Raw genomic sequence first — 10,434 nt, forward strand, 5'->3', positions numbered from 1 at the left:
ACGGCAAGTACTATATTGTGGTTTCCAGTAGCAGCACTACAGTTTGTACTTCTATTCTCTGCACACTTTTTAATGCTTCATCATGGGCTCCGATTCCACTTGACATTACTCTACTTCCAGCCATTGTGGCCAGCACCCAGGGCCAAACCACATTCTGCAGTGGAATCTTCTGCATGCGATGGGTTGATGTTTGCACCGCTTCTTCCAGTAGCCAGAAATCCAATCTAAGTTAACTCGTCATCTTCCATTCCACCATATATATTACACACTCACATATATATATACCCCGTGTACATATGTATATTATATGGTAAATGCTGGGCAGCGTCCGGGCAGAGAGAAGCACATTTCTTTTATTTCTGCATGTTCTTCATGCCAGATACAATGTAAACAGACGTAACATTCTAGCACACGACGTCCCGGCTACCATGTCCTCTGGTCTCCATGTAAAACCTTTAATAAAATAATTTGTCAATAGAGTGCGCCTCTCTAGGTAAGTACAAGTCCTGTCCATATAATAAGGTAGATTACTGGCATACACCTACAGGCACGGGTAGGTAGAGCAGAACCATGACAGAGGCATGTGAAGAGATCAGTTCAATACAAAATAGCGCTAGTAGCTACAGGGGCATAAGTGATCACGGTTGGTGGCACGGCGATGCCACCCACTGACTTGTGTTATGGCGGGTTTACTCTTGTGCCACCTCTACAAATGTTACAAATGGCCAGAAGATAAAATATATATTCTGTTGTCCCGCTGAGTTAATAAGACTTGGTAGCATTACCGTCCCCGGTAGATGCACAGCCTGCGTCCAGTCTAATAGACGGAGGACTCCGACGTCCATCACATGCCCAGTACACTTCTGTTTAATCACTGTCGGAGTCATCGCTGTCACCCTCCTCTTCATCCTCATCCTCTTTTTCCTTAGCTTCTGCCTGGTCTTCCTTCAAGTCAGTAAAAAGTCATCAGCTCCTCCAAATGCCTTCTTGCTCAAGGCTTGTAGCTGCCGGTTTTTCTTCCGCTTCCGGTAAGCATCCACTATAATTGAGCCAATGTTTGACACATCCCAGAACTTCACCTTCTGGTCGCGGGCACAGCTGGCTAAGAATCTGCCATCTCTCCACTTTGCTAGCTGTTCTATGGGCTCTCCGGGATGTTGTCCCACTGGGCCAATAACTCGATTGGGCAAAATGTTAACGGCTCTAGAAAAATGTATGAAAGTAATTAATTCTGGTTTTGTATTTATTACTTCACAGCAAAAAAACTAAATTGTGTTCATGAACATTTTTACACAGAAAACACATTATTTATCCTATTTATAACAATTCAGCCCGATTTTCCTACACAGGACATTCATTCCATTTACTTTCTCCATCATGTGTTTGTCTTATGTATGGAAGCATGGTTGGTTTCTATATAAATATATAAATATTGTTACTTGTGTAGCACCAACATATTCTGCAGCGCTTTCCAGTAATTTAATTTATTGCCCCCCCCCCCCCCCCCCCCCAAGCTGGGTACACATTTTAGTGACCTCGGAAGGGTGGAAGGCAGAGTCAACCTTGAGCCGGCTACCTGAATCATGCTGAGATTGAACTCGCAACCTTCTGGTCGTGAGCGAGCGCTTAGGACTGCATTTCTGCTGCCTGAACACTCTGCGTCACACAAGGCTATTATTTGAGGCATCATATGTCATCAACTTAGTAATTACTAGGAAGGTATAGTACCAGTGTTTCTGGTGGCGCAATGCACCACACAGCTCTGCTAGAGGCACCTCACACACACAGCTCTGCTAGAGGCACCTCACACACACAGCTCTGCTACATACAATGTTCTTCCTATACAGCAGGGATCACAAGCAGCACAGCACTGGAGATGAAGGACCTGTGATGTTGTCACAGTCATGCTCCGCCCATGATCACATGACGGTGACATCATTAAAGGGCCTCCATCCTTGTGCAGATTACAGGTGGACTACAGACCGCATATTTTTTTATCCCACAACACTTCTGCTCGACCCAACCCAAACAACCAATCACTGTGAATCAGCCAACCCAAACAACCAATCACTGTGAATCAGCCAACCCAAACAACCAATCGCTGTGAATCAGCCAACCCAAACAACCAATCGCTGTGAATCAGCCAACCCAAACAACCAATCGCTGTGAATCAGCCAACCCAAACAACCAATCGCTGTGAATCAGCCAACCCAAACAACCAATCGCTGTGAATCAGCCAACCCAAACAACCAATCCCTGTGAATCAGCCAACCCAAACAACCAATCACTGTGAATCAGCCAACCCAAACAACCAATCACTGTGAATCAGCCAACCCAAACAACCAATCACTGTGAATCAGCCAACCCAAACAAACACTATGAATCAGCCAACCCAAACAACCAATCGCTGTGAATCAGCCAACCCAAACAACCAATCGCTGTGAATCAGCCAACCCAAACAACCAATCGCTGTGAATCAGCCAACCCAAACAACCAATCGCTGTGAATCAGCCAACCCAAACAACCAATCGCTGTGAATCAGCCAACCCAAACAACCAATCACTGTGAATCAGCGAACCCAAACAACCAATCAGGTTGCGAATTGAGCAGAAGTGTTGTGGAATATAATAATATGTCTACAGACACCCTGCAGCCTCAGTTGCTATAGAATATTAACAAACACCTAGCTGGACAGCAGCCGTGTGCTTACAGGTCCTGTGATGATGTCACCGTTATGTGATCAGGTGCAGAGCATGCAACTCCCTCACGGGGGTTGAAAAAACTTTAATGACGTCATCGTCATGTGATCAAGGGCGGAGCATGTAAGTCACTCACAAATCCACTCACTCACGCACGGACAGACAGGTGCTTGTTAGTAGTGTGATCAACACAAAAAACTTTAGCCTAAAAACAGCTGTACAGAAGACCTGGAGTACACACTGAGGCCGGATTCACATGACCGTATTTGCGCCGGCAATATGCAGTGAATAAAGCCCATTGATATCAATGCGCTCGTCCACAAGTACGTATATTGCGTGCGCAATTCTGTCACGGGAAAAGATCTACTGTATGTCCTATTTTCATGAGCATTTGTAGAATATATGAAACTAATTAGACTAAATAGTCATTTCAATGTACGGGACAGTGGCAGCGGGTTTCTCTGCGTGCGCAAAACATACAGTATTGCTAAAATATTGCTAAAATACGTCCGTTCCTAACCACGGACACGCTAAAGACTCTCGTGGTTGCGCTCATCCACTCCCGGCTTGACTACTGCAACTCGCTACTCATCGGCCTCCCCCGCACTAGACTCGCTCCGCTCCAATCCATACTAAATGCAGCAGCTAGGCTCATTTTTCTATCCAGTCGTTATTCAGACGCCTCTGCATTATGCCAGTCGCTGCATTGGCTGCCCATCCACTGCAGAACTAAATGTAAACTCCTCTACCTCACTCACAAAGCTCTGCATGGCGCTGCGCCACCATACATCGCCTCCCTACTGTCAGTACACCACCATACATCGCCTCCCTACTGTCAGTACACCACCATACATCGCCTCCCTACTGTCAGTACACCACCATACATCGCCTCCCTACTGTCAGTACACCACCATACATCGCCTCCCTCCTGTCAGTACACCACCATACATCACCTCCCTCCTGTCAGTACACCACCATACATCGCCTCCCTACTGTCAGTACACCACCATACATCGCCTCCCTACTGTCAGTACACCACCATACATCGCCTCCCTACTGTCAGTACACCACCATACATCGCCTCCCTACTGTCAGTACACCACCATACATCACCTCCCTCCTGTCAGTACACCACCATACATCACCTCCCTACTGTCAGTACACCACCCAGCCCGCTCACTCCGATCGGCTAACACCCTCAGACTAAACACCCCTGTAATACGAACCTCTCATGCTCGCCTACAGGACTTCACCAGAGCAGCACCCATCCTCTGGAATGCTCTACCCCAAGGCATCCGGACAATTCCCGATGCACGAAATTTCAGACGTGCCTTAAAAACGCACCTCTTCAGGGAAGCATACCAAATCCCCTGACCTAGTCCCTCGCCCCTCCCTATGGTGCTCCACCCTGTTTGCCTGCTGATAAATGATCTGTACATAATATTTCCTACTGCCTGTGTTCCCCACCCCCTGCACCTCCTGTACCACCCTCAACCCATTTGTGTCTAACCCAATGTACCTTATATTGTAATTGTTGTATTGTTTTGCATTTATCCATACCTGAAAGCGCTGCGGAATAAGTTGGCGCCATACAAATAAAGATTATTATTATTATTATTATTATTACAGTAAAACAGTAAAATATGCAATGCCCTAAGAGCAAAAATGCAGTGCAAATATATATATATACGCTCATGTGAATTTGGCCTTAGGCTAGGTTCATACCACATCCAGGCAATCTATTTAGTAGGACTGTTTTAAATTACCCTGTGAAGTCTATAACCCAGCGAGATCCAGATGTATGTTTGTAAAAAATAAATAAAAATTATAATATATATATATTGCATGGAATACATTTTTTGCCCCATAGTTGTCCTGTAAACCGCTGTCAACTACACTTTAAGTACACTTAAGGCAAAAGTATACCGAAGAATATCAGTCCTAAGGACACTTTTCTAACATACGTTTGGCCAATTCTAGCTTCTGGGTAGTTATATGTATACATTAAGAGAATGTCACACATGAACCTTACCATCGTGTGTACTTGGTTGAGGATTTACATGGCTTTGGTGTGATAAGTGGTATTTAACAGTTGCAGTACCAGATGGCCGCCTATAGTGTGACTGCCATAAAACTATATGCTTCATGGAAAGACTGGTCCATACATCAGTAAGGAGATACTCCGCAGTGTCTAACAATGCCATATATTATATCTGCCTCACATGGACAGGACACCAGAGATTGCCCATTTCTGTGTATGTATATATATATGTCACACACACACATACATTTATATATACATACACACACATATACATATACACACACATACTGTAGTGGACAAACATTCTGCTGTCGGATGAAAGCCATTATCTTATAGGGCAGTTTTATTGTACAGTAGGAGCACCTATGGCTCCTGTGTAGAGGGGCCATAGTATATACTGTACAATAAAACTGCCCTATAAGATAATGGCCACTACTGTACAATAAAATGTTGCATCTGTTGGGTAATTAAAGTACTGCATTCAATCCCGGGAGCTGCAGGGGTTCTGTCCTGTCCGGGGGTCTTGGACAGGGTCCCGGATGTGCACACACTTACACATCTTGGTGCTGGCATGGCCGGAGCTAATAAACAGCAATGGCAAAAACAAGGACCTTCTATTGAGTTCAGTGGGACGAGCCCCGTATCCGTTACTCATGTGTGAAGGAAAAAGGGTTCAGTGAAATGCAACTTGTGGCGTCACACCGCTGCAGATGGCTTTACTGGATGGCGGGATGGAAGTCTCTAACCTCTCTGTCAGCAGCTTACATAACAGGTAAATAGGACTACTGACCTGATGATGCCGTCCATGGACCCTGTGCAGACTATGTTATCATTAATAGGGATCATACAGTCGATGGACTCCGCCTTCACAGCAAAACCATCACTCGTTGCTCCAAATGCATTCCAGTTGAACAGATAGATCGTCCCTCACTGGAGACACAAGACACTTATTACCTCTCTAAAGAAGGAGAAAGAAAGGAAAGATCTGAAATCTAAGAAAGATCTGCAGTCCCCCCCGTTACCACTAGGTGCACGCACATCACACGACAACACCCTGTACACAACTTACAGTCAGTCTAAGTCATTGCTGTTCAGACTAAACGTGAGCTTAAGGAGCCATAGACATCAGACTGAAATGGATCTCACCAAAATGATAGTTTGATAGAGCTACCATTGATCAAACCCCTTACATGTCACTATGGTCTGTTTACACAGTTACCCTTTACATCAGGGGTATCAAAACTAATTGTCACCGAGGGCCACATCAGCATTATGGTTGCCTGTAACGGGCCGTCCATAAGGGCTCGGTCACATGACTGTATTTGTGCTCCGTATAACATGTATACTTTTCATGCATGTAATTAGGACGGCTTAAACACCACTGATTTCTATTGGGGTATTCAGAAACGTGTATGTTATGTGGGTGGGAAAAAATATATATCACAGCATGTCCTACTCTGTCTGCACTACAGATTGAAATTGCCCATTAACCCCTTAATGACGCGGCCCCCTTTTTCCCCCCATTTTTGTTTTTTCCTCCCCACTTTAAAAAAATCGTCACTCCTTCATTTATCCATCGCCGTCGCTGTAGGAGGGCTTGTTTTTTGCGGGGCGAGTTGGTATTATTTAATGTACCATATAATGTACTGAAAAAAGTGGAGTAAAATGAAAAAAACCCCAACATTCTGCCATCTTTCAGTGCGTCTTGTTTCTACGGCGCACAAACTGCAACAAAAATGACATAACTTTATTCTGTGGGTCGGTACGATTGCTACGATACCAAACTTGTATAGGTTTTTTTTTTACTGTACTAGTCTTTTTTTTTCAAAGACATTTAATTTTTTTCACTTATTTTCTGCCGCCACTTCTGCACACAATAACTTTTTTATTTTTCCGTCGGCGTGGTTGAGCAAGGACTCATTTTGCGGGATGTCCTGTAGTTTCCCTTAGTACCGATTTGGAATAAATACGACTTTTTGATCGCTTTTTATTGCATTTTTTTTGGGAGACAGGGTAACTAAAAAAGTGCATTTTTGGCGTTCTTTATTTTTTTTTCGGCCGACATTCACCGTACGGGGTAAATAATGTGCTACTTTGATAGATCTGACTTTTCCGGATTTTTCTTTTATGATTTTGATTTTTTTAATATACATATAGCAAAAGGGGGGTGATTTAAACTTTTATTACTTTTTTTTAAATTACAATTAATAAAACTTTATTGATCTTTTTTTTTACTTTTCTACAACATGCGATGCTTTGATCGCTCCTGCAGTATGACGTAATGCTATACCACGAGGATGGCTTGATAGGCAGTCTCTCAAGGCAGCCCTGGGGCTTATCAGAAGGCTCCCGGCAGCCATGAAACCTGCACGGCTCCTCTGATCCCACTGCAGGGGGGCCGTACGGGACCCCGAAACACTGTTCGGGGGAATTAAATGCTGCTGTCAGAATTGACAGCGACATTTAAAAGGTTAATAGCCGCGGATGGCCGTATGGCCGATTGCGGCTATTGACCGCGGGTGTCAGTTGTAATAAACAGCTGACGCCCGCGCTGTATGAAGAGAGGTCGCCCCCCCGACCCTCCAGGACGTAAATGTACGTGCTGGAGTGGGAAGGGGTTAACGTTAACTGGATCGCTTAAATACTCATGCTATTTACTGCATATTTACGCATTAAGGCAGGAAAAATCAATGGGACCTACTTGTATTTTTGTACATGTATTCACTGTGTTCACGTACGAAATACAATGAAATGTAAGAAGGTACAAATCGGCAGTGACTGCACACAGCGTCGGTCTATGAAAACACTGCATATTTCACGGACCAAAACGGCGAGCATCTGTGTGAAGGAGCCATAAAACGTAGCTAATCCATAACATAATATGGAGTGCTATGCACTATACTGGAGTTTCTCCCCTTCCACCTATTTAGCATCGAGCTTTCTACCGCGTTTCTCCGAAAAAAAGACAATTTTTGCCCCAAAAGAGGCACAGTGTCTTATTTTCAGGGGTGTCTTAATACTTACCTAGCAGGCGCTGTCCCGGTCCCTCTCGCTGCTCTCCAGGCGCTCCGGCAGTCTTCCATGTCGTCCTCAGCGCTGAGCAATCATTCTCTTCCTGGTAATGTGGGTTGAATACCCCGCCTCCAGCAAGAGAATGCTGTGATTGGCTCAGGCTGCGGTCCTGTTTTACAAGTACAAGTCCACTGTGTCATTATGGCAAGTAGCACAAAAAGTTGGCAGCCGCCTTGATAAGCAATACCAGTACAGCGATTGCTGTCGCACAAGATTAAGGAGGTTGCATCTTTACTCAGCCTTATGTTTGGGCACGAATCTTTGTAAGAAGGTTTGAAATTCTGTATAAATAAGCAATTTAGTGGTGTGTCCAGTTCTGGAGACCTCACCTACAGAAAGACATTGTCAAAACAGAACAAGTCCAAAGACGGGCTACAAAAATGGTGGGAGGTCTCAAGAACAAAACTTATCAGGAAAGACAAAGGGAGTTTCCAGGGAAATAGATAATCAATATTTGGGGTACACCACTCGGGACCCCAGCCGATCAGCTTATTGGACGGCTGCTGTCAGCACCGCTAGACACAGGGGTGCGGAGTGTAAGACCCATGCTTGTAAGTGCAGATGCAGCTCTCAGTGAGTTTAATACTACACAGGGGTCGGAGCAGCATTGCTTTTCTTATACAAACGGAAGAATGTTTTATGTGCCACTTGGCACAGGGATACAGCGGGCATCTTAAAAGAACTTTAAGGTATTTCAGAAATCAATGCACAGCCAACCTTCATTATAGCTACAGATGTCAAGTCTCCACTCTGGTATTCTGAAAGCAACTCCAACCTGCGTCTCTTTATGTTGAACACTCCCATCGTTCCATCTCCACTAGGAGAAACAAATACGATTACTGGGTTATTTGTGCAAGAAATGCATTTCACTAAAATAACTGTACAATTTTTAGTTTGGTTTGGTCTCCAGGTTGTAGAATACCTTATACTGTAGCGGCATCTAGTGGTCATTGTGAAGATTGCAGTCATTTGTCCATGAACATTTATGAACCAACATATTGTCTACCCATTAAACTATCCCCAACATGCTGTCAGCCACCAAAAACCGTACAAAAACCAAATGTAAACCTTCAAACATACATCGGTATGAGAGATTTAGATTATGTACGTAAAATTTCAACGCTAATTCTTTTGCAGTAGAATTAAATAATCGAGTTGGGCCCCTTTACTTTTCCTATTTTGGATATAATCTATGCTCTTACCAAATTTCATGTTTCTACGATATCGGGAAGTTGGAGAATTAGTGGCGAGTTAGTCAGTGAGTCAGTGAGGGCTTTCGTCTTTATATATATAGATTACTCAAGCATACATATACAGGCACACACACATATATACTTCCATTACTCAAGCATACATATACAGGCACACACACACATATATACTTCCATTACTCAAGCATACATATACAGGCACACACACATATATACTTCCATTACTCAAGCATACATATACAGGCACACACACACATATATACTTCCATTACTCAAGCATACATATACAGGCACACACACATATATACTTCCATTACTCAAGCATACATATACAGGCACACACACATATATACTTCCATTACTCAAGCATACATATACATGCACACACACACATATGTACTTCCATTACTCAAGCATACATATACAGGCACACACACATATATACTTCCATTACTCAAGCATACATATACATGCACACACACACACATATGTACTTCCATTACTCAAGCATACATATACAGGCACACACACATGTATACTTCCATTACTCAAGCATACATATACAGGCACACACACATGTATACTTCCATTACTCAAGCATACATATACAGGCACACACACATGTATACTTCCATTACTCAAGCATACATATACAGGCACACACACACATATATACTTCCATTACTCAAGCATACATATACAGGCACACACACATATATACTTCCATTACTCAAGCATACATATACAGGCACACACTGTCATTGCATACACAGTTACATAACTTTGCCCACAAATATATAAATGTACTAGCTGATATACCCAGCTTCGCTCGAGTTAATTTGGTACTGGTGTTTATCTGGTGTTCACACGGAAAATCTTATGAAGCCGTGGTTACTTTAGAGATACCGGAAAAACATATGCTCACCATTTTGCATAGTTCTCTGCTTTACCCAGGAAACACCACGAGGAGGTAACCATGCGATGTTTCCTTTATATAAAATGACATCAGGAAGTGAGAGAATTAGACTCCATACGTAAAATTTGGACACTAATTCTTTTGCACTTAGAATTGAATAATTGAGTTGGGACCCATTATCTTTTCCTATTTATGACATAATAATCAATACTCGTGCCAAATTTCAAGTTTCTATGACATCAGAAAGTGAGAGAATTAGATTCTGTACGTAAAATTTGGACGCTAGTTCTTTTGCGCTAGAATTGAATAATCGAGTTGGGACCCATTAACTTTTCCTATTTATGACATATTCAATGCTTATGGCAAATTTCATGTTTCTATAACATTGGGAAGTGAGAGATTTAGATTATGTACGTAAAATTTCGACGCCAATTCTTTTGCGCATAGAATTGAATAATCAAGTTGGGACCCATTAACTTTTCCCATTTATGA

General features: G+C 43.1%; 1 pseudogene; it reads right to left on the reverse strand.

Moving 5' to 3' along the window:
• Positions 1-380: 380 nt before the first annotated feature.
• LOC136602477 (WD repeat-containing protein 55-like) lies at positions 381-8,784 on the reverse strand (annotated as a pseudogene).
• Between the last annotated feature and the right edge of the window lie 1,650 nt (positions 8,785-10,434).

Source organism: Eleutherodactylus coqui, unplaced genomic scaffold (assembly GCF_035609145.1).
Source record: "Eleutherodactylus coqui strain aEleCoq1 unplaced genomic scaffold, aEleCoq1.hap1 HAP1_SCAFFOLD_27, whole genome shotgun sequence".
In the NCBI taxonomy this organism is placed as follows: domain Eukaryota; kingdom Metazoa; phylum Chordata; class Amphibia; order Anura; family Eleutherodactylidae; genus Eleutherodactylus; species Eleutherodactylus coqui.